The sequence below is a fragment of the Sylvia atricapilla genome, chromosome Z, assembly GCF_009819655.1.
Source record: "Sylvia atricapilla isolate bSylAtr1 chromosome Z, bSylAtr1.pri, whole genome shotgun sequence".
In the NCBI taxonomy this organism is placed as follows: domain Eukaryota; kingdom Metazoa; phylum Chordata; class Aves; order Passeriformes; family Sylviidae; genus Sylvia; species Sylvia atricapilla.
The window spans coordinates 83,187,677-83,212,478 of record NC_089174.1 but is presented as its reverse complement, the minus strand read 5'-3'; the positions used below and the strand labels follow the sequence as shown (position 1 = coordinate 83,212,478).

At 41.6% G+C, this 24,802-nt stretch overlaps 1 long non-coding RNA gene across 1 annotated transcript in view; it reads left to right on the top strand.

Moving 5' to 3' along the window:
• LOC136374037 (uncharacterized) overlaps nt 1–23,619 on the top strand; it is a 189,693-nt gene extending 166,074 nt beyond the window's left edge. The window contains exon 2 of the long non-coding RNA XR_010745799.1: nt 23,536–23,619. This is a non-coding gene — a long non-coding RNA (uncharacterized lncRNA). The remainder of the gene's footprint in view (nt 1–23,535) is intronic.
• The last annotated feature ends 1,183 nt before the right edge of the window (nt 23,620–24,802 follow it).

The window sequence follows — 24,802 nt, the reverse complement described above, 5'->3', positions numbered from 1 at the left end:
CAGCACCAGAGGGTAACACATCAATTCATGGAATGCCAACAAAAACCACATTTAACAGGATGAGTGAACACATTCCTGTGCAACACAGGCACTTCTTTATTCACAAAATCTTTATTACTATTAGCATTAAGGGCAAGAAAAACCATGGGGTAAGCGAGCAGCATTGGAAATAGTTTTAATTATGAATTATATCTATATCTCCTATTTCATCTCAGAGTGCACAAAAGAGAGATGCACAGTACACACAACTTCCATCTCACATGTGGATTTGAGCAGGAATCAAGAGATCTATTCACTCCCTTGCGGTTCCTTAGTAATGAATGACACAAGATTGCAGAAAGATAATAACCCAAAAGCTATGTTATTTCCTACAGTATATCAGAGGGCTTAAATGCAGCTTAAAACTGGGTTTGCGTGCCTTTATCTCAGGGGAAGTAAAGTCTAAGTGGTTGGGCTGACAAGGATTTAGAGAAATTCCCAGCTGTAGCACAGACTTCATGCTAATACAGGCATGTTACTTGATCTTCCTGAACTCCTCTAATAAACACAAATAATCATTACCTCGGAGGGAACAGTGTGAGAAACACTTTACTGAGATCATGAGATACTTGAACAACCATTGTATCAAAATTTGACAAGTACTGGAAATATACAGTTACTCACACAGCACAGATAACCTGAACAGCTAGTTTTCCTTGAAAAAATAAAATAGTAAAAAAATATAAAATCACAAAAAAATCATCCAAGGCCTTTTCAACATAAGATAATAACTGGGACAAATATGCAGGTGAACAATCTTCAGATTTAAATTTCTTTTTAATAATAAATAATCATAATTTAATTAGCTGTTTGGGGTTTTTTAAAATTGCGATTTGCAGTTTAGAGAACAGGTGCCAGGGTGCTCAAGCCACAACCTGCAAAACTTTTCTGCTAAACCAGGAAAATCAACCTAGACCCAGTCTGCAGGATACAAACACAAGTCCAGTCCTGTGATGAAGCACTGACCTACTCAGACAAAGAGCAGACTGCAGTAATATCTGACCCAAGCTTTGACATATTTCAATGAGTGCAGAAGCACTGGCCAAACCCTCCAAGGACTGCCATACATTCCCTGTGAATCACCACACACCTTAAACCAAGTTCTGCTTTAAAAATACAATCCAGACTAGCTGTGAGCTAGACCTGGGCTGACATCATGAGAAGAGGCATAAATAACAAACTAAACACTCTCTTTCCAGAGAAAGCCAAGCCAGGACTCCAGGAGTCCCAGGGAATGCTCCAGGCCCAGACTGATGAGGCACCAAAGCAGCAACTCCTGACCTTGACCAGGGCAGCAGAAGCATCATTCCTTTTTTCCTGTGTTTGCTTCCTACCTTGCAGCATCCAGTTGCTGGTTTGGTGAAAGCTGTGAAACTAACATAAAAGTTGTAAAAAAATTTAAAATTTTTAAAAGGTAGACTTTTTAGTCTTCTGGCTTCAACTGCTAAACAAAATCATCACATCTGCCACTTCTAGAATTCTTAAACTCTCTTACCAGTTATTCTATTAGCAGACAAATTACATAAATGTTTCTTTGCTTTCACTACCTGCTGTTACACACACAGAGCATTTTCATTTTTCTTCTTTATTCAGCATCAAATACTTGAAACTGTGAGAAGTTGTTTTAAAGTATTTTTCCTTATTTCTATAAAAAAAGAGTCTGAAACTTAAGTAAAAAAATGCATCATTTTCTATTATAAAAATAAGTAAATCTTAAACCTATGCTAAGATAATTAGTCATTTAAATATGCTTGAGAGTACATACTTGGTTTATCATGAGTTAACATAATTGAAATACATATAGAAAACTTATCCCATAATTACCTATTTAGACCACTATTGTAACAAAGCTTTTGAGTTTTATAAACATCCCCCATTTCTTAAAACACTATTAATTTTAATCTGTAATTTTATGTACATCAACTAGGAAGAGAAAGACATTTTAGGAAAGAGGCATTAAATTTTAAGCAATAGAAAACTGTACCAGCTGGAAGCAGCAAGAATAATACACTGATCTGCAACACTGAATAGACAACTCCAGTCCTTCTCACTCAAATAACTACTTATTTAGAGGTAGGTTTCCTTGGGGTTTAAATCACAAATTTGGAGGTTGGGCAGCAGGTCTTCAAACCACGATCTGCATGTTAGCACCAAGGCATATTTCCCTGCAGTACAGCTTTTGTTCACACTTTTTGAGAATATAGACCAGTGAAAACCAGTTCTTGACAGCTCAGATAGACTTGATCTGGTCTGTTTTAGTTTTTGTTTTTTGTTTTTGTTTTTTTTCCCTCCTTAAAAGGAAAAATAAGATTTTTTTTGTTAGCTTTTTGGTTTGGTTTAAAGTAACATAAACCCCAAACAACATCTATTCATACCCTGCAAAATTACAAATTGGAAGTTCTTAAGGAAACACAGGGCAGTCTAGAAACTGCTGTCAACATCAACCAAGATCTCTGGATTAATATGCCAGCCACATTACCCATAATCTGCTTGAAGCCGCTTATGCAACTCTGGCTTTCTATCAGACACACAAATCAAAGCTGTTGATTTGAATGCAAATAAACAAACAAAAACAACAAATACTTTCCCTTCATCAATTTGCCACACAATGTAACTTACATGTATAGCACAGAATTATGGAATCTACACACAGCATTCAGTTCCCCAGCAAGAATTATGGTCAGAAGTTCTAAATGCTGGGTTTGAACACTCTCTTATCAAATGAAACACAAACAAGGACAGAAAGGAAGAGTCCTCCACACTAAAAAAAAAAGGAAAGAGGTACTTGCACAAGATTTCTTTAATTAAAGGTGACAGGGTAGTATTAGGAGAAGACATGCAACTTCTCTCTCAAACCCACCTTAGGTATTTAAGATTCTTACTTATGTGCCCAATTAGCCACCTGTGTAACACCACTGGCATCTTACTCAAGTGATTTAAATTAGATATTAGATAGCTTATTTAATCAACGACTAAGATCTTAGGTATATAAACTACTAACCTGTTATTTACACTTCTCTAGTCTCATATTTTAATAAGATCATCCGTTTTTTTGAAGAGCACCTCCTTCAGTAGGGGTTTTGTAAACTAATATGTACACGTGTTTTCTGCAATGAAAATGTGCCAGAGGTATACTAAATTAAAATTCTATGTTTGAGACCGATCAAAATAAACACAATAAATTTGGAAAAATAGGGTTTTTTACAGAAACCTTTCCTGCCTTTCCTTTCGACTACTCTGATTCAAGGTGACTTTATCCATATATAAAATGAAAACCATTCTACTTGTGTTTGAAAATAATTCACATGTATAAGATAGAAAGATACAGCCAGGTGGGATTACTACTTTATGAATCTGCCTCTCGCTGACATATTTCTGATCTTTCCACTGCTCAGCACTCACTCTCCATTCTAATTTCCCACTTTCCTCTCACTTCCCTTCACTACATGACAAACCTATTTAGGAGCTAGGAAAAGAACACCAAACCCCACAGAGACACCTCTAATGACTCACCTTTCCTCTCTGCTCACTACCCTTTCTCCCTTCCAGGCCTTAGCAGCTTGAGGCAGCTGGTGTGCAGTTCTCCATCCTCAGTACCTTTCAGTTTCGTTCCTGCAAGTTTAGGCCTTATACCCTCTGCTCCTGAAGACCTTAACAACCTTCCTATAGCTCTGTTCCCATCTGGGACATGCACAGCCACCCTGCTCATCTTCTACAATTCCCATAGGTTTACCTCCTGCTTCTCCAGGCAACTAACAAGGCAATATTCTGAAGCTTAATTTGCTGCTTGGTACCAGGAGATCCTGTCTCTACTCCCACGTGGCACCCACATTTCTTAGCAACTTCTTTCATTTCCAAACCTTCACATCCTCCTCTAACATTATCCCACTGGTTTGCAAGGGCCATCTCACAGATACATCTAGTGATTTCAAAGATAAGAACAAAAAAGAAATACCAATATTTAGAAAAAAATATTTTTATTTTATAAATATTTTTACCAATATTTAGAAAAAAATAATTAAAAGGGACAACAATACCCACCAGATCGGGGTAGACAGCTGGTGGAGTATCAAACCTAATACAACCAATCTAACACCACAGTGAGACTTGATATAAGTCCATGTAAGCATTTGCATCTATTTTTAAAGTGCTTGGCTGTGCTGTCCTATCCCCTACCCTCACAACTGGGGCAGACATCAAAGCTGCGCAGATGAGATTAGCCAGCCACAGACACGTGTAAGCACAGCCTAACGAGTTACCTCTCATCAGCCAAAGAGCACCAGCCCTCCCTGTGGCTGCCTCCAGAATATTCCACCTGGAAACTCAAGTGATGGTGTCTGTGGCTACTAACAATGAGGGGCAGGTGATTAATCTCTGCAATCCAGCCTCCATACCCAAGGAGCTGCTAAAGCTGTTGTCTGAACTACAACTCTGCCACATGAAGTCTGGCTTTCAGCGGATGAGCTGTAGGAAAATTCAGCACTTAAGCAGTGTGCAATCTTTTTTTTTTTTTCCTTGTTTAAATTATGTGTAGGTGGTTTTGCTGGTTTTGCCTGCTTCTTAATGTCATTTGCAGCAGGAGACCTACAACTAAGAAAATAGCATACAACTGAGAAAGCAGCAATTGCCTTGGTTTTGTGGGGGATTCAAATGAAAAGGTAGAAAGGGAATAGGGATTAATATGAGATGTTCCTGGACACAGGATTGCACATAAACAAGGGTGCAACAACAGGTCCCTGTCAGCCAACCATAAGACTTCCTTGCAAAGCAACAAGCACACAGAATTGAGATGTTTCAGACTCTTACTGTATGGCCCTATGGTCCATTTACAACAGCCTGAGGATCAAAATTCTGAAAGCAGTAAGACTGTAAACATAACATATTTGGAGCAGTGAGAATTTAAACCTCATCACAGATTAAAATTTTCTATTTTTCCCAGAAAGGGAATAGGCAGCTATATCCAAATTCTTGATCTGACTCCAGTATCCTGAAGATACTATTCCTCACTACAATTATCTTCACAAGATAAGAGATGGCTAAAAATACAGTGTTTAATATGAGCCATTCTGAATTTTACCTGCTGCTTTTGCTCAGTATCCAGCTGCAGCGAGTTCTTTCAGCTACTTTGCACAACAAATGATGAACTACAACAAGATTATGAACTTCACAGGCATACTCACAAAGTAGTGTGTGGACTTACCAAAATAGTGTGGGATCCCTTCAAAAGAACTAGAGACACAGATAATTTGAAAGAATTTTTACCTTGCCTTTCTCAAAGGAGAGGTAAGGTAAAAGTAATATGTCAAGGTTATCATACACACCAGAAACATTGTTCAAAGGCTTTTAGACAACATGCTTGGACCACAGACAGGATAAGGAGTCATTAATGAGTCCCAGACTGAGCCCAGTCATGTTATGAAGAGATATTACAAGTTACCATCTCAGGTGACAGAGACCATTCTCAAAAATACAGTAACAGCTGTGAGTGACCCCATATGCCCATGAAAAACAGCACCCTTTCTTCCTCAGCTTTACAAAGGCCACAAAAACTGACCACCTCTGGCCAGCAGTGTTGCAGTCAGCAGTGACTATGTTTATCTTTCTTATCCCATCTTCAGAAGGATGGAAAAAAAGGCACATATGGACTAAAACTAGAAAATTAGAAGTAAACCCTATCCTCTGAAAAATAAGCAAGTAACAAAATAACATGCAAACCTAGTATCAATATGACTAAAAAAGCTAGGAAAGAGTCAGGCATCTTGCAAGCTGCCCCAGATAGTAAGAAAAAACCAAAAGTTAGGAAGGTCTGGTACTTGTTTGCGTAGAAATCCTGTTCCCATAACAGAGGAATACAAAACATCAAAAAGAGTATTTCACTGCCCAAAGTCAGAATCAAGAACCTGTTCAGAGTGACAGAATCAAGTGACTTATGTCCTCTCTTCCCCAAAATAAATCTCTTCTCTCCAGTGTTCATACTTCCTTGTCATCCAAATAAATATTCAACCAAATCCTTATCAGGTTGATTCCTGAGCAGCTCTGTGTTTGCCTTTTATTTCAGCAGTCTTATACTTGTGGATGGTTAATTTTCATTTCCCACAATTGTTTGGGTATAGCCACTGCTGGTTTTGTTCAACTCATGACAGCCACATTATAAAAACCCACCCACTAATGTGCATCCACAAGATATCACTAAACATGTTACTACAGGACTCAAGATCTATGTCTGCAAACTTTAGCAAGAATGTCTCTAATAGCAGAAAGGAATTCACACACAACCTCATCCCTGGTGTCATCTGTCCTCACCTCCATCAGTGATCATCCTGACATTCCAAGAACTCATGAGCTTCTGTTAGCACTGTAATATATGTTTGTAAGATTCAAACTCCTAAGCTACATCTTCTGGCACCTAGGCTATTCTGTTACAGGTGTACTTGAATTTACGTAAAACCAAGCAAACTGCTTTAAAAGCTTCAATACATCATCTTCTCTGAAAATGCCCACATCACTTGATTGTTAATGGTGGGTTTGGAAAAGGTAAGCAAGCAACTCATATTTCTGAACATACCACCTTTACTGCACTTTGTTAAAAAGCAAACAAACAAAAACCCCAAACCAACAACAACAAAAAACAACAACAACCAAAAAAACCAACAACAAAACAACAACAACAACAAAATAAATAAAACCAGCAACAAAAAGAGCTAGTATTAGTAGAACAAAGTATTAGCACTGCTGACTCATTACACTGACCTTAAATCAGTGCTCAGCTTAAGACTGAGTTGCCAGGATCAGCTTATTACCTCCTGCTCCTTCAAAAAAACTCCTTTCTACAGCTTCAGACTAAACAATGACAACATAAACTCCCGGTGTTGAGATATCAAACGAATTTAATTATTCCAACATTTTAAAATCCTATAAAGTTGCCTGTGCTGCACTGTAGTAACATTTACATTGCTATTGTTAAAACCCCCTGCTGTTTTATCATTATCAACTCACAAATTATTCAAATTCCCCAGTTATGGTTCTTGCTGGCTACCTCTACAACAGCTGTGAGAAGTACTATTCAATCTAGAAAGCATTTCTATTTGCAGAATTTTCTGCAAAAGAGCTACATAAAAGACTGGTCTTCCAGCAACCCACATTTTCTAACTTAAAGCACACTTCACATTTTTACACCTGGTGCTTTTGGAAGTGTGAAGCCAGTTAGGGTGAAGACAGAATTTCATACCATTCGAAGTTCTCTGATTCTCTGTGCTGGGGAAAGGCTGGTGCAGCTGCAGGCTCACAGCCACTGCCACGCCAGAACTTCTGAACTGGGTGTATTCTTCCCGCACTGCCTCAGGGGCTACTGATTCGAGACCACACCTTCACTGATTATTCTTTCTCTTCAGTAACCCGCAGAATTGAAAATATCTATTTAACCACCTTTATTTTACACGTTTTGCTGAAGCCCAGAAGAAAGGGTAACAGTGAATTCAATTCATCCTGGTCCATTTCCTAAACAATTTCTAATCATAAGCAGCAGTGAGGGATGCTGGATGCTGGAGGTCCCCTGTCCTAGAGTATTCTAACATTAAATGTTAATGTACACAAAACAAAGTACAAGACAAAGAGAGAGACAACTCAGATTTGAAAACAAATCAAAAATCAAAACTATTTCTTTGAATAGCTGGACAACACCCAGTTCAGTGTACAATTCAGAAGATTTTCAGTTCAAGGAATCATTTAGAACTTAGAGACTTGTCATTAAAAACAGTACTGGGTTTTCCAGTTTGCTCTGAAAGTAAAGAGACTTATCTGTTAGTCCTGACAATTCTCGCTAATTTTACTGGGATTTTAGGAAAGATTTGAAGGCTCATGACTCTTTTGGGACAGGATTCTTTTACATGTTTTAGCAGTCTATTTAAAAGCTTCTCTGAAATCTCAGACTCACTGGAGAACACCAACTAAATTTATAACGATTAAATAAATATATGCTGTCACATCCCATTGTTCAGGGGAAAAAAAATCAGCAATAGCAGACAAAACTGCCAGAGTATGACAGAATAGCTACATAGACACTGCATATGCCATTTTGGTTATGTTTAAAACAATGCAGTAGAGAAAACACATTAGAGCAGGCTTTTCCACTCAGACTAGTTTAATCCATGCTGCAACACCCGGAAGCATAGGTTTGAGAGGAGGGTGGAATTCTGATTGAATTGTTTATTTTCTCTTAAATCCATGTCTATCGTGAGAAAAAAGTTTTTTTCATTTTTCAACAGGTTACAAAATGGTTACCCAAGAGATGTTCATTGACAGAAACGCAGTTCCAAAGGGGAGGGCACTGCTCGGCCACTGCTGCCCCAAACATTCACGGACAAAAGGATGACTGCAGCTTTCTGGAAACTTGATACAATGTGATGAAAAATTACAGCCTTGAGAGTCAGGAGTGAAGTATTTATCTGTGAGGAAACAAGAAGCTGGTATCTTGCATGGAAAAATATTTAAGGAATGCCAATGTGAAGGTAAGTCCAAGTAGACATTACTTCAGCTCTAAAGCTACACTTATACTTGCATTTTTAGAAACATGATTGGAAGCACCTTTAAATGATCACCCTACTTGCTATTCATTGATTGGTAGAAAACAGAGATTGATACCAAGTCTTATCATGTCTAAGAACGTATCTAAAGCAACTGAAGGGCTCCTCTACTCTGATGGATTTGTCCAGCACCATCAAATCCCATGTCCATCTTTTAGTGATTTCTTATATCAAACATGAAAAAGAAAAAGCATTAATAAGCGTCAGCCTTAATAATGAACTGAACTTTCTCCATCTTTCACTGGCAAAGACTCTGCACTGGACTAGACATGCAAGTGCAACTATTTAAAACAAACCATGCTTATACCATGTGTGGATAAGTAGAGCTTTAAGGTAATTTTGAGTAGTATTATCTTTACAACACTAACAGACATTAAAAAAAGAGAAAAAAAAATTCACACACATAAACCTCCATCTTTTTGGTTATCAGACCAAAGAAGTTATCTACCTTGATATGCATATTGAAGAAATTAATAGTATTTTCCAATTCTGCAGAGTAATGCCCATTTGTAAAGTGTCTAGATATGTAACACTATGAAAAGAGTTCTGGATCACACTGCTAGAGAGATATTGTGAAAGTACAGTAGAATCCCATCTTAATTACTCATCTTGTACAACAGGAAAGAAAGACACTGTAAAACATTTGATTCCACACAAAGAAAATTATAACAAACATCAGACTGCAGAAAGAGAAACAAGGAAAGGATTTTAAAACCTGCCTATATCAACAGCTCAAAAAAAAAAACCAACCAAAACCAGTGTTGAGATCAAGATGCTCACTGACATTAATAATACCTGAATTTGAACATTAATGGCATAAACCACTCTCTGCCCTAACTATGAAACAGGCGATGAAATGTTTTTTTCTTTTTCACGAGCCACCACTAAGACAAAAAGCAAGAAGTTCTTGAGCACCTAAGTCAAGTGGAGGTCAATTAAACAAGAAAGGTACCAGTGTGGTTGAGAAAAAGAAGTTGCACTGAGTTCCTATAGTTTGACAGAGGAGGAAGACCAAGATCACTCCAATCTGCAGCTTTTTTTATAGGTTCTCCAGTGAGGCAGCACTGATGTCATTATAATGATCACTCTGACACAATACTTATTCCCCATATGAACTGGTGGGCTCTATACCAGGCCAATGGTGCAGCCCAATGCATAAAATGAGTAAGTGCAGCCATGCAGAACAAGAAAACAGTTCCCTCCTCCTGCATGTATGTACACAAAAAAAGCAAATATCAGCCAAACGGTGTCTCCAACCAAAGGCTAGTTTTCCACATTTCTGATTATTAATAACTGAAAACTAAAAACGCCACAGTTCAGAAGAGCTTAAAGATAATTCCTTAAGTTTCCACTAAACAGAGCATTAATACATGTATTAAATTGGTGACTTAATACATTTTGTTCTCCATTTATGCTAGTAAAACCTTTTGCTTTAGCTCTCAGTGCAATCCACTCTCTCAGGCTGCATTTTACACTCATAAGCAGGATAGCAGTGCTACATCAGTGGATACATTAGGCAAGATGCTTCCCTGTTTTAAGAGGAATGAACCAACCCTACCTCAAAATAAAATTCCAAAAGACTTACACGTCACATGCAGGAGAACAGAAGAGCGTGTGCCACCGCGTGTGTCCACATGTGTTCGCACACGCACACACAGAGCCATCTTTGTGGGACGCGGCAACTGTAGCACCGCAATTACTGTGCTCACGCAAACCTGGAGGTGTACGGATGTATAATGGCTCTTTACACGTGTGCGTGCGGCTGTAACACGTAAATTCCAACGCTACAACAGAAGACCCCACAAAAGATGGCTGGTTCTGGTTAACCCGGAGTGGCCTGGGCCAGGACTCACGCCGAACCCGGCTCGCCGCCAGCCCCGCCAAGGCCGGGGGCAGCGCGGGAGGGTCGAGCTCGGCCGGGCCGACCCCGGCCGGTCCCGTCTGTCCCCCGAGCCGCCCCCGCCCATGGCCCGTGTCCCCGGGCTCGGCGCGGCCCTGCCCGCACCGCGATGGCAGCGGGGCCGCGCACTGCCGGGGGGCGGCGGCCGCGCCGCGGGCGGGGATGCGGACGGACGGACGGACGGACACCCTGGGCCAGGGTCCGCGGGGCAGCGGCCGGCCCAGCCCAGCCCTCCCAGCCGCCTCCCGCCCGGCCGGGCCCTGCGGGGATGCGGGACGCCCGGGCAGGTTCCCGCGGCAGCCGGCGCGCCTCACCTCAGCCGGCCGGGCAGCCCGCCGCGGCGGCGCGGGAGCGAACGGAGAAGGAGAAGGAGGCGGAGGCGGCCGGGCTCCCTGACAGCACAGCTCACGGCACACACCCCCCCGCTCACCTCCGGCTTCGCACGGTCCTGCTGCCCGGCGCCTGATATCATCTCCCCCGGCGGCCTCCCCGCCCCTCGCCGCTGACGCACTCCAGCTGATCCGCCCGGAGCCGCCGCCGCTCGCCCCGCCATGACGGCGGCGCCCCGCATCGCCCCCCGCCCGCGCTGGGTGTGGTACCCGGCCCCGGCCCCGCACCGCCCCGGCTGGGATAGCCATCCAGCACTGCCCCAGTTGGGATAGCCATCCAGCACTGCCCCGGTTGGGATAGCCATCCAACACCGCCCCGGCTGGGATAGGCATCCAGCACTGCCCCAGTTGGGATAGCCATCCAGCACAGCCCCGGCTGGGATAGCCATCCAGCGCCGCCCCGCTACCTGTCGTGGGCAGGTGTGGTGCCCGCGCCGTCGCTCACCGCCGCTGCTGGCCTGGGGGTACCTGTCCTGTGGCCCGGGCACATGGAGGGAGCCCGGAGCTGCCTCAGAGATCTGTGGTACTCGAAAGGAGGAACGATCGATACCACACATCGTCTCCTAGTGCTGGGTAGCTCATCAAAAAGCTGGGGGTGAAATATCCCCTGTGCAAGGAAGGCGGCCTTGCGGACCCAGGCAGTAAGGATTGCTTCCCCATTTCCCACCATGGGCCAGCCTGAGGCCTTATCTCTGCTCCTGTCACCAAACTGGAGTGCTGATTGAACTCAGTTACTGGCAAAAGCCTGTTGTCCAAACAGAAGCGTTACTCCCTGTTCCCCAGCACTGACCACCATGAGCCACAGCACCTGAGTATCCAGCCCCAAGAAGACCTGTGTGCCAGGAAGCTGAGGAACACCAAAATCAAATTAAGGTGTTTGTGAGGACAGCACTTGCCCTTGACTCTGGCTGTAAATTGTACCCTTGTTTTATAGCTATGATGCTTTGTTCTGAGAATGGGAAGTAGTAGGTGCACATCTGTGATAACATCCATGGGAAGGATGTTAACACAAAGGAGGCTGGGCACAAGTTGGAATCACTGCCCAGTATGGGGGACAGCAGCCATTTCAAAGGCTTCTTGGTGTTATTTGCCAAGCTCTGGAACCAGAGTTGGGACACTCCGGGTTCCAGAGGAGCAGGTATTCAGTGTATTTATAATGATTATATGCATGTCCAAATGTATTGGGTTTGTGTCGCAAGGTTTTGGTCATGGTGACGCTACAGGAGGGAGTTCTCTGAGAAACTGCCAGGAGGTTCCCCTGTGTCTGACATAGTCCATGCCAGATGACTCCAGAGTGGACCTGCTGCTGGCCAACACCAAGCCCATCAGTAATTACAGCACGCCTGGGGTCATACATTTGAGAAGGGAGAAAACAGCCTCCACACCTCCATCTCAAGAAAGGAGTGAGAACATGTGAGAGAAGAAGACATAAAGCTATTAGACAGCATCCAAAGGAGGGCAACTAAGATGGTAAAGGGCCTTTAGGGAAGCCTTATGAGGAGCACTGGATGACCCTTGGTCTGTTCAGCCTGGAAATAAGAGACTGAAGTGAGACCTCACTGTGGTTACAAGTTCCTTGTGAGGGGAAGAGGAGGGACAGGCACTGCTCCCTTCTCTGTGGTGAAGAGTCACAGGACCCAAGGGAATGGCCTGGAGTTGTGTCAGAGGAGATTTAGGTTGGATATTAGAAACAGATTCTTCACCCAGGGTTGGTTCTTGGAGTGTCCTCTGCAGAGCCAGGAGCTAGACTCAATGGTCCTTGTGGTCCCCTTCCAACTCATCACATTCTGTGATTCTGTGAGAAACACCTCTGCAGACACTGGGGACAGTGAAGAAGGAGGTAGAGGAGGTGCTACAAGCACCAGAGCAGCTGTTCCCCTGCCACCTGTGGTTAAGACCTACAGGGGTTGTGCCCCTGCAGCCCGTGGTGGAGCATGAGACCCACTTGAAGCCTGTGGTGGATTCCACTCACATCGGAGCAGGTGGATGCCCAAAGCAGGCTTGTGACCCCATAGGAAACCCATGCTGGAGCTTCTGTCATGACCTGTGGACTTCTGTCAAGACCTGTGGAGAGACTGGAGCAAGTTTTCTGCCAGGACTTTTTATCCTGGGGACAACTCAGCCTCAGGCAGTCTGCTCCTGAAGGACTGTGCTCCATGGGAGGAACCCACACTGGAGTCTGGGGTTTCCTGTCTTCTTTTCTTCCTGTTAGAGCTGGGATTAATGTATGGGAGACACAGTTTTCTCATGTTCATACTCAGTTGTTTATTAATTCTTACCTATAATACAACCTTACAAGTTGTGAGTTCTAGCTAACAAGGTAGAAAATGGCTCTAACTCTTTCCAAGGTCTTTTAAGCATAATTTGTCCAATAACGAGATGACACGTATATAATTTTTACTTTCAAGCCAATAACTTACCTGCTGTGGTCCACAATGCAGACCTTTTCACCCAAGTTAGAAAACACCACCCAAACCCATGAAGAAGAAGGTGAAAGAAGAAAACTTTGCCTGTGCCTAAACTCCTCCATCTTGCTTTATATATATTACTATATAATAAAACCTCAAATCCTATGTTTTGCACCCTGTGATATCACACACTGCTATTCAAACTACACACCCATAGTCCCAGTGCTATCACTCAATTTTGCAAGCCTGTTCCACAGCCTCAGGTGAAATGTAGTGCTTGCTTGAGGGTCAGTGCCTTTTAGCACAGAAAGCCTGAAATTCTGAGCCTCCAGGGTTCCAACACAGGAGTAATTTGTGAAGAACAGCAACCCATGGGAAAGGGCTTATATTGGAGAAGAGGGAGGAGTGTTTTCCTTGAGAGGGACCCAAGCTGGAGCAGGGGAAAACTGTGAGGAGTCCTTCCTGTGAGGACACAGCAGTAGAGACAGCATATGATGAACTGACCACCACCCCCATTCACTGTGCTGCTGGGGTGGAGGAGGTGGAGAAAATCAGGAGTGAGGTTGAGCCTGGGAAGAAGGAATGGGTTGTGGCCAAAGTGCTTCTAAGATTTGGGGCTATTTCTCATTATCCTACTCTGACTGAATTGGTAAGAAATTTTTAGGAATAGTTAAGAAATAATTATGTTAGTTTTCCCCAACTTGAATCTGTTTTGCCCATAGTAATAATAGGTGAGTGATCTCTCCCTGCCTTTATGTTGACTTAGAAGCCTTTTGTTACACGTTTTCCTCCCCCATCCAATTGAGAAGGGGAAAGACAGAGCAGCTTTGGTGGGCACTTGGCATGCAGGCATGGTCAACTCATCATAAATAATGTAACTTTGCTGAAACAGATTACAAATCATGGGCTGGGAGGAAACATCAACAGAACTTTTTTTTTTTTTTTTTTTTTTTTTTTTTTTTTTTTTAAGGAGTGATCATATTAAAACTCTATTTATGACAAGCTTTGACAAAGTTGTCTTGACTAGAGAAAAAGGGACAATGTTTATGCTTTCCTGATTTTTTTTCTCCTAGTTAGAGTAATACTTATTGTATCTTACTCTTCCATTTCAAAGGAAAACTTTTTTTTAGTGCTATGTAGTGAAAATTGTTCTGCAATACATAGTATGCAAAATTGTCACCATTTCCAAAAGAGGAAATAGAAGGCAGAAAAATAAATTCATGCAGAAATCCTCCAATAAATGACTGCCTTTGCAAGTCACCTCCAATATTGCTTAGAAACAGATATGCATGTAAATTTGTTTTTAAACTATTCCTATTTCTATCTATGATATTTCTATCATGCTGCCTCTTGTATCTGGAAGAATCTCTATGCAAACCCCATTAATACATATGTATTTTCTACTGTTGTGAAGGTTAAAGAGATCTTGACAAAAGATTCTTGGTTAAGACTAGTGCTTTTTCTGGTAACCATATTCATCTCACTGTGAATTTGTATATCCACTTCTCTATCATGCTTATGTTGCAAATTTTTAGAAGCATGTTCAACCTTACTAGTACAAGTACCCACAGTAAAAACATTAAGTACTTGCAGTGAGAGACCTTACAGATTACAGTACATAGTGCTAGGATGATCCTCTGAATAGATGTGCAGTAGATTACACACACTCACACATTCCCATCTGCCACAAGGTGACTTTAGACCTCCTTCAACATTTTGGATTGCCATGGTAATTTTTTCATGGTAGCATGAAAGACCATACACCACTTTGGCATTTGCAGTAGTATATAGAAGAAGGTGATGCCCCCACAACTAAATACTTTTGTCAGACCTTTGCATTAAATGAAGAATGTAGACATGGAAGGTCTGACATCTTACCCTGTAGTTTCACACCTTCTGTCTCTGGTATGTTAGCACAATTGATACTTTCCAAGAAATTTCAGACTGGAGGAAACCCTAGTAAATTGTCTGGCACATCTCACTGTCAGATGTTGTTCAAGGTTGATCTTTCTTAAATCTCTAGTGAGGAAGATGCCTGCAGCTTGCCTAGGGAGATTTCCAGATTTGAGGATTTTCCCAGTAAAAGCAACTAAAAGGAAAACAGCAAGTTCTAGTTATGCCATAATCATGAACAGCATATGCTAAATGGCAAGCACACTGTGTAGCATGCTCAATAAAAGCATGCCAGTTTAGCTACAAGACATGCATCTGACCTGAATTCAGCATAACTCATGTGATTTGCATTCCAAACATTCACTCAAGTGATGCAGGTGCTTGGAAACAGAGAATCATAGAATTGATTGGGTTGGAAAGGAGCTTTAGAGATCATCTCGTTCAGCTGCCCCAGCTTTGAGCAGGGACATCTTCCGCTAGACCAGACTGACAAGAGTTCTGTCTACCTTGACCAGCATTTTGAAAATGAGTGAGTTTCCCTGGGAAACCAGGTCCAGTGTCTCATTACCCTCACACGCACACAGAGAGGAAAAAAAAAAAAGTATATATATAAAAGCAAAGAAATGTATTAATTAATAGACATTACAGCTAATGATCATGAGACATCTCAGTAAAGAAAATCAAGAATTTAACATGCAAAATAGTGGGACAGGCAAGAATTTGTGGCAGATACTTCTGGGCGGCTCTGATGTCTACACTCCTGCTGAAAGGCTCAGGTAGGATTTGGCAGCCAAGGAGTTAGTTCCTTATTGCTAATGACTCGGGAGTGCCTAATCCATATAGAAAAATGGACAACCCTGCTCTTGGCAAGATTTACCTAACAGACCAAAGCATAACAAAACAAACATACAAAGCATGCAAAATCACAGCTACTGACCACTTCATGGTATTTCTTTCCTTTCACCCCCAGAAAATGGCAATCTTAGGGATGTTGTTAAATTTTGTGTAAAGAAAGATGGTTTTAAAGAAAGAAACATGCATCCGAAACTTACTTTTACTGACAAATTCTTTGAGAGCACATCAATTATCTATGTCAGGTCCAACTACCCCCGTTTCTCCTCTTCAACCTCACCCACCACCCTCCAGAGCAAGAACAAATGCAGCCTTGGCATCCTTTGCACAGATGTGCTCACTCCAGAAGGAGTGGTGTTACCTCCTCAACTTTTATTGGTGATATATTTCCATCCATGTGATTTATTAGCAGAAGTCTGTATGTTCCACTGAGGTGGGTTGGTCTTGGCTGGTGTCACATTCTCACTAAGCCACTCTACCACTCCTGCTTCTCATCTGTATAGGGAAAAGAAAATATGATGAAAGACTTGTGGGTTGAGATAAGGACAGGGAAGGATCACTCACCAATCACTGTCAAAGGGCAAACAGGCTCAACTCAGGGCATTTAATTCAGTTTTTTGTCAAGCAAATCAGAGTTGAATAACTAGAAATAAGAACAAATCTTAGAAACACATTTCCCCTTCCCCTCCCTTCTTCCCAACTCCCTTCTTCCCCTTCTTCTCTACCCTCACTCCCAGAATCTCACAGGGGAATGTGGAATGGGAGTTGCAGTCAGTCTATTGTGCATTGTCTCTGCTGCTCCTTCCTCCTCCCACTCTTCTTCTCTCCTCCAACATGAAGTCCCACACTTGGGAGGACAGTCCTCCACAAATTTCTCCATTGTCAGTCCTTCCCATGAGCTGCAGTTCTTCACAAACTGCTTCAGCATGTTCTATTCCAGGGTTCTCCACAGGCTGCTAGTCTATCTGTGCTCTGCCTGGGACCTCCATGGGCTACCCATGGAGACAGCCTACCTCACCCTTGTCTTCATCACAGGCTGCAGGGGGATCTCAGCTCCAGCGTGGGGAGCTTCTCCTCCCCCTGCTTCTTCACTTCAGCTTCTGCAGAGCCCCTGGAATTTTCTCACTCCTCTCACAGATGCTGTTACTCTTTCTTAAATATATTATCACAGAGGCACTGTGATAACAAGTGTGAGAACAGCCAAACACCACTGATGTTTAGCTCAGCTTTGGCCATTAGTGGGTGCATCTTGGAGCCAACTAGAACTGCCTCAGCTGGACATGAGGGAAGCTTTTGTTAGCTTCTCAAAGAAGAAAACCTCCTCCTACCAAATCCTTGCCACACAAATCCAATACAATCACTGTCACGCTACAAAGTTTGTTTCTCCCTTCTTACATTCCTGTAGTAAGGCTAGAAACATTCTCCCTTTCAGCTTATTTCATACACAAAATTATTTTTGTGTGTCTTTGGACGTTTCATTATCCAACACATGCAATAGAAATAACAATACCTCAGTTAGCTCCTCCTTTCAATTTCCAGTTTTGTGCCTGAAATCTCCCTTTTCACTCCAAGTACTGCAGGAGTTTTGCTTTCCCAATCTGATTTTATTTTGCCTAGCCCCTATTCTCTCAAACACTCCATATTTGCCTTCTGGCATGAGAACTCTTTTGGTAATCATAACAAGCTTTACCAGGAGGTGACATTTTTTGAGAGTTTTTGAATTATTTCATAAACTTTTGTCTGCATCTTCCATTTCTTGACAGAAGCTTCTTATTCCCCAAGTACAGAATAGGCATTTGTAGTTGAACCAAAGGTTCTCTAAATGATCTAAATAGAAAGCTTTCTCCTGTAAAAAATTCCGTGAAGGTGAGAATAAAATCTGGACAGCTCTTCCTTACCTGGTGTTGAGGAGTCAATTCATACATATGGAGGTCTTCTGACCTCACACAAGTGGAACTGCATGGTAAATCACCAACAGGGACTCCCTCTTGCACCACGTTGATGCTGCAGTCAGGTGTGTGGCTGCCACACAGGAAAACACATTAATGAGCATACAGTGTGCAGGCCTTTAACCAGGTCAGCTCTTTTATTCATAGCAAGAGGGTGTTAATAACGCAAAGACCTGTGACTGCTTTGAAAGGTGCCACGTGGAATTGCCAGTGTAGAAAGTTCTCTAGGGGAGCCTCATCATAGAGCAATCCAAGAGAAGATGCTTCACAAAGCCTTTAAAACATCTTCACCATTCTGAGACCAGTCAGATTTTTTTTACTCAAATGTGAAGGTTCATTATCTTTTCTTCACCCTCCACATCTTCCAGCTAGGACTGCCTGCAATCAGCAGCCTGGCTTCTGCAGGATGTCTGTGCCCTACTCCCCCACTCTCCCAGTACAAAGGTCTTATTATGCAACTAATTTGAAACCTGGCCTTGTGGCCCCTGTCCTCTTTCTGGCCCCATGACTTACTGCTCCTTCTGGCTGCAAGACTTATGGCCCCTCACAGCTTTCCTGGTGTGAAATGAAATACAGCAGCAGTCCCATCTGCTCTGTCAGGGAGGAAGTCAACAAGTCATTCAGTAGTTGCAGTCCTTGGGAGCTAGAGAGGCCCTCAGCAGGGCACATGTTGGGAGAATGAGGGAAAAGACACAAAATGAAGAAATTGCAGTTAAAGTAAGCTGAAGAAAACTTGGATCTAATTTGAAATACATTATTTAAATGGTGAAGAGCGGAAAGCATTGACGTAAGCAAGGTCAACATATCTCAATGTGTAGTGACAAATTCAGATTTGCTCAGAGGGTTAGAGCAGGGTGTTAATAACACCAAGGTTCAATCCCTGTTTGGGCATTCTATTTAAGACCTGGACCAGGATTCATCCCAACTTTCGAGACCCAGCTCAGAATATTGTGTGACTCTGTGACAGGAGCAAGTTATGCAAGTTGGAACAATTATTCAAGTGGGTCTAAATAATCTGTGGTAACAACCTATGGAAATACTTTTACCCAGGTTTGAATAAGGTAACTGTAAGAGGGTTACCCTCTTCATTAAAAAAAACCCCAGAACCAAACTATGCTGTTACCCCAACTTCAGGAAGAAATACACATACTTTCCTTGCACTTGGATGATTTTTTCATAAATACCAAAGAAGTTCTCCATGGCTCCCTTCAAATCCTTTCTTAATGCTTATTTTTGTTTGTGGTAGCTGCAAACACCTGATAAAAGATAGGTAGAGACAGACAACTGTCTGGGCCACTCCTTGTCAGAGTGGTCACTGTCATGTCCCTCTTTCCTCATGCTTTTCCTGTCAGCCCACAAACACCCCCTGTTTCCTTCCCTACCATGACACTGTCAGTTCTTTAAACAGAAACCCGGTTTCTGGTCATAGATGAGATTCATTTATGACAGGATTATCATTTTATGGTAGAGAAGAAAACTGAAGGATGGACTTTGCTCTGAAATACCACACACAGATTACCACAGACAAATGGTAACCCTGAAGGCAGGATTTATCCTGTAGCTTAATAGAACCAGAAGAACTGTAGGTTGTTGTGCACATGACAGGAATGTGGCTTACATTGTGTTTTTAGAGATAAAAATTACTCACTACCTCATCTTTTCACTCATCCACTATGGTGATTCTTAAAGTGGAAAAGTTTGTGTGTGGGTTTGTGAAAAATTTTTAAAAGAGTATTGAAGAATAGCTAAATAAAAGGCAAGTTACTGTTGTCATACTTAATTTTACCACACAGAAGTAGGCATTGCGATGTAGAAGTCTGCAGTGTGGGAAAGGATGAAAACAATTGTTCTAACTGAGCATACTTTCAATATCAAAGAGCTGGAAAACGGCAACTCTTTGTTTCACCTTCAGGTTATCTATGTATATTTATTACTACAAAACGCAAATTTGCATACTTGTTAGCACTTCAGTGACTTTATGTACTTTGTCAGGAAAAAAAAATCCTAGTTTTTTACTCCCTAAATTCACAGCAAAAATTGCTTTTAAAATTCACTTGCAGCTCTCCCTGTGCCCCATGTTTCTATACACTGATTCCCCCCGTTGCTGCAGGGGGTGTGTCTGTCCATCCTGATGCACAGGACAATGGTGACATTGGCTCTCGTTGCTGTGTGGCTGTGCCTACACTCTCAATACTCCTGTGATAAAATCTTCCACCTGGCCAGAATGGAATAAGTTACATGAAGATTTATCAAGTCTGAGAGCTGGCCTGCAACTTTCCAGAATGGTTCAAAATTATTTTGAGAGATACAGCTCTTCAGGTGTGTTTTATAAACAAAAAGATTTAATAAAGACAAAATAACAAAAAATAGATAAACAAAAGGAAAAGCTGAACACAGGTGTCAGAGAAACCCTACACCTTGCTAAAGCACCCTTGTAAATACTTAATGATTTAGGAGGGATAACTTGGCTTATTGCCAATAGAAGCAGACACAGATGTTGAGAGACATTTCTAAAGCCCAGCCAGTGCCCCTGTGCTGGCACTGGACCAACCACAGTGAGAGTATCACAGAAGATTCTAGTCTGTTTTCAAGTTCAAAGGTAAACTGAAACTCTTCCTTATATAGAAACACCTGCTTGAGTGTGGGTGAGCATTCCTATATTCCACAGGGAATGTCCATGTGAGAAGACACAGCTTCTGCTCTGTGTTTCTGAAGTGAATAAATACAAGTTTCAAGGCTTAGCTCTTGCAGTCACTGTCAGATAGCATTCTGTGTGAGGAAGAGGGATACTTCAGCCTCAGGTGTCCTTTGGAGTTTCCTGAGCAGCAGTCTTCACAGAGAGGTAGCAGCTATGGGCTGAGAGATCTAGTCTTGAAGGTGACACTTGAACTCCAGTCTCAAATGTATTTTCATGCTCCATTCTCTTCAAATTACACGCATCCTCCAACATTTCCAAACACAAGTCTGAGATTTTCATCCTGCAAAATTAAGAGGATGAGGCAATGTAGATGTAGAATAAAATGAAACTGTTGGATAAGTGACTCTGATCATGATCTTACCTTCACATGCTACAGTACCTGTTACTTTAATTCAGTTCTTAATTTTCAGGTCTTCTTAAGGATAAACACTCAAGAAAATTTGAATAGAATCTTCTCACCTGGGAAAAGGCAGATCCCAACACCTGCCAAAGAAAACAGATCAAGTTTCTGAGAAGAGTAATCTGCAAGAACTGTTCTTCTTTGAAGCAATTGTGATCAGGACCCCTTAACCTCAATTTGTCTACACACAGAGGAGTTAAAGGTTTTTCCTTAAATCTTTAGTGATACTTGTTCTGTAGTCAACCTTCATTAAAAAACAAAACAAACAAAAAACCCAAACAAAACCAAACAAAAATCCCCAAAACAAAAAGCCAAAATACACAACTTCTTTCTTGATCACTAGAAGCAAGTATGTAGATTTACTACCTGTGTTTAGCACTCTGCTTGTTTAGAGTGAATACTCTTAAGAAATTGAGTAATTGTGTATGTTCCTGCAGGACCAGGAGCTATATTTGTTTTCATTTTTGATGTTATGCTCTTTATATAAATGACAGAATGACGATTATTTTTCTATCCAGGTAGAAAAGAGATGATTTCCTGTTTTGCTTTGTTTGTACATACAGCTCTTGCTTTGCCTACTAAATTGTTTTTACTTACATCTGTAAGTTTTCTCACTTGTACCCTTCTGATTCTCCTGCATCAGAAGGAGTGGAGGAGGAGGGTGGCATGTGAGTGAGTGGCTGTGTCAGGCTCGTTTGTAGATAAACCATGAACCATGACAGAGATACTGGGAAGAGCATTTGGGCATTATTCAAGATTTAATTAGGGTTGGTTAGGGGACAAAGCAAGAGAACAAGATGTTTTGGGGTGGAACAAGTATGTGAAATAGAAGGATAAGAGGATAAAAGGGATAGTGACATTTAAACCTGTTCATTGCTGCTCTGCTTCCTTTGCTGGCCGTGCCATGCTTCCTTATCACCACACTCAGGTGGTGTTGTCTTCCCACCAAAATCCATTCCTGAGCAATTTCCTGGGTGAAGGACTGTCTATTCTGCATGCACATGTGGGCATGGGTGTCTGAGTGCACCGATGGCCTTGTTCCTTTCTCTGGCTCATCAGCAGGAGCAGAGACCATGTGTCACAGGAGCCCATCCATCCACAGTGCCAGTGGCTGGCCTGGGTGCAGTGGGACAGATTGGCTGCTGGAGGCATTGGGAGTCCAGGCCGGGAAATAAGGGTTGGGGTCAGCTGAAAGACCTGTTTGTATCTGTATGTGTGTGTGTGTGCCTGTGTGAGACAAGGGGGTCCAGGTCACACTTCCTTGGGGAGCCACAGTCTGCTGATGTCCACAAGTAAAGCTGCAGGCACTGGGAGCATGTGTGCAGAGGTGCCAGAAACCATGTAAATTAAGGATCCAGGACCATTTAGGGAGGGTTTCAGTTATTGGAGCACTCCATATTTTGTTTAAACACACAGATATGTTTTCCACCAATTTGACCTCATTCTTGATGAGCTAGAGAAGGCAACAGCACAGGGCCATTGGTACAGTTTGTGTGAGTGGTGAATTTGTGTGTTTGACTCCACCAACGTGGCCAGCCATGTGCATATGTATATATAAGTGTGTGTTCTGTATATGAGTACCTGACTGTGTAGTCGTGGATGGGCCTGGCAGTGTGGAGCTGCAATGGATTCTCCCTCTGTTGGACTACCTGATACCTCCTCTCCATTAAGAAGTTTTGATGTCATATGAGCACAACTGCATGGCAAAGAGTTTCTGTTTTGTTTAGAATAATAAAATCTCACCCCAGGCTCAAAATTGGAGAGAGATATTTTAGCTTCTTGTTCCAAATTAAAAGAACCCCAAATGCAGAATATTTAAGGGGGTAAAAATAATTCCTCATCGCTTGCATTTCTGAAAGTCTCTGGCAATTCCAGAAAGGGTAAACAAATTACTAGAAATTTTGCATTAGAATATATTTGTTAGGCTGTATTTGAAATAAAAAAAGAGTTGCAACAGATCAAACTGAGAAAACACTTCCATGGTACAGTTACCAAGTTCTGATATCTACATAGACAGTAATTTCAAAAGGGCCAGGATGACCTGAGGAGAATACCCTCATTTTACCTCAATCAGTTATGCTGTAATTGAAAAGTTGTCGTCCTAGTTCCACTGCAATTAAAACTCTGCTCATTAGTCCCAGTGAAAATGTCTTCTATTACAACGCCCCTTGTGTACTATAATAAATGAGGAGCAGACTGCTCTGGTATTGTATTCCTGTTTAATGGGCATTGATACGCAGTGGGATACCCAATATCCTCCTGGTGCTGCTGGAGCTGGAGGATTAAACCACTGAGAACACAAGCAGCAGTTTAGGACAAGAAGTGTCTCCTGTCTTGTCCTGCTGGAATTTTGGGCCAGAATTTAAATAGGCAAAATCAGCCATCCAGACTAGTACTACAGTGGGTCAGAACAAAAGAATCCCAGCCTGCTCGTTGTTTTTTTTTTTTTTTTTTTTTTTTTTTTTTTTTTTTTTTTTTTTTTTTTTTTTTTTTTTTTTTTTTTTTTTTTCCCCCAAGGGAAGATCCACAGACACCTAAAAAGCTTTTGTAGAGGTTGTCCAAAAAAGCTGAACTTCTGCTCATAGATTTTATATTTTTCTGAGGACATTTTAGTTTTCTGAGGTACTACACAGAATTTACAATTAATTCAGGCATAAAAAACAGTAGTTAACAATTTTAGTTTACCATGTAATCCTGCATCTAGAGCTCGTCCTAAAGTCATGGTGGACTGTTTAAAGAGACTTATTCAAGGAGATAACCACAATTTTCTTAGTTAAAGTATATTACAAATCAAATCTCTACAAGCTGTAAGTGATAAATACTGTGATAAGCTTAAACTTAACTTGGAAAGTTCAATTAATTTCAAAATTAATGATCAAATTCAAAAAGTGAAAGGTAAGTATTAATACAAAATATTCCCCTTGCTTAACTCCATGACCAAATATCTTTTTAAGTAGGTGCATATCATGTGTATTGACACTTCATTTATGATTCACATTTATTTATAACTGAATACAATTATACAATATTGTATTCAATAATTATGTTGAATACAATATAATTGTGTTTTGAGAACAAATTGAGATCTAAACCTAGGCTTTCAAATAAATATGAATAAATCTGACATAATACCTGCATACAGATTTTGATTTCAGTATTTTGCTGATTATTCCATCTCCTCAGCTGTGCTCCCATGAAATTCCCAGATTTTCAGGATACAACAATGCCTGTAGTGTGATAATGTTATATGAAAGCAGGGAAAATTCCTGAGGCATAGCTTTCTGGTCTCTCTCTTCTAAACAAGAGCAAACCTATCCAAGTTTGTTCACTTTTCTGCTGGAACTCACACTGTGCCCACTAGCCAGAGACTGAGTTGTGCAACTCCCAGCAATGACCCTCACTAAAGAAGTTTGGTTTTGACAGAGGGGAAGGAGCATGAGATGTAAACTTGACCAGTCTGACAGCTGAAATTGTTAATGTCTTGAAAAGGCAACAAGGGTCCATTATGGGAATCAGCACCCAAAACCAAAATAAAACCACAGTGAATTGTGAAAGCCTCCTTGGTTTGTAGAGATCACTTTACACTGTATATAGAGAATTGTGTAGGGAGGGAGAGAGAAATTAAAAAGCGACATAAAAAGGAGGAAATTACTTTTTCACGTTTCTTCTGCTCATTGCTCCTTCCTGTCGCC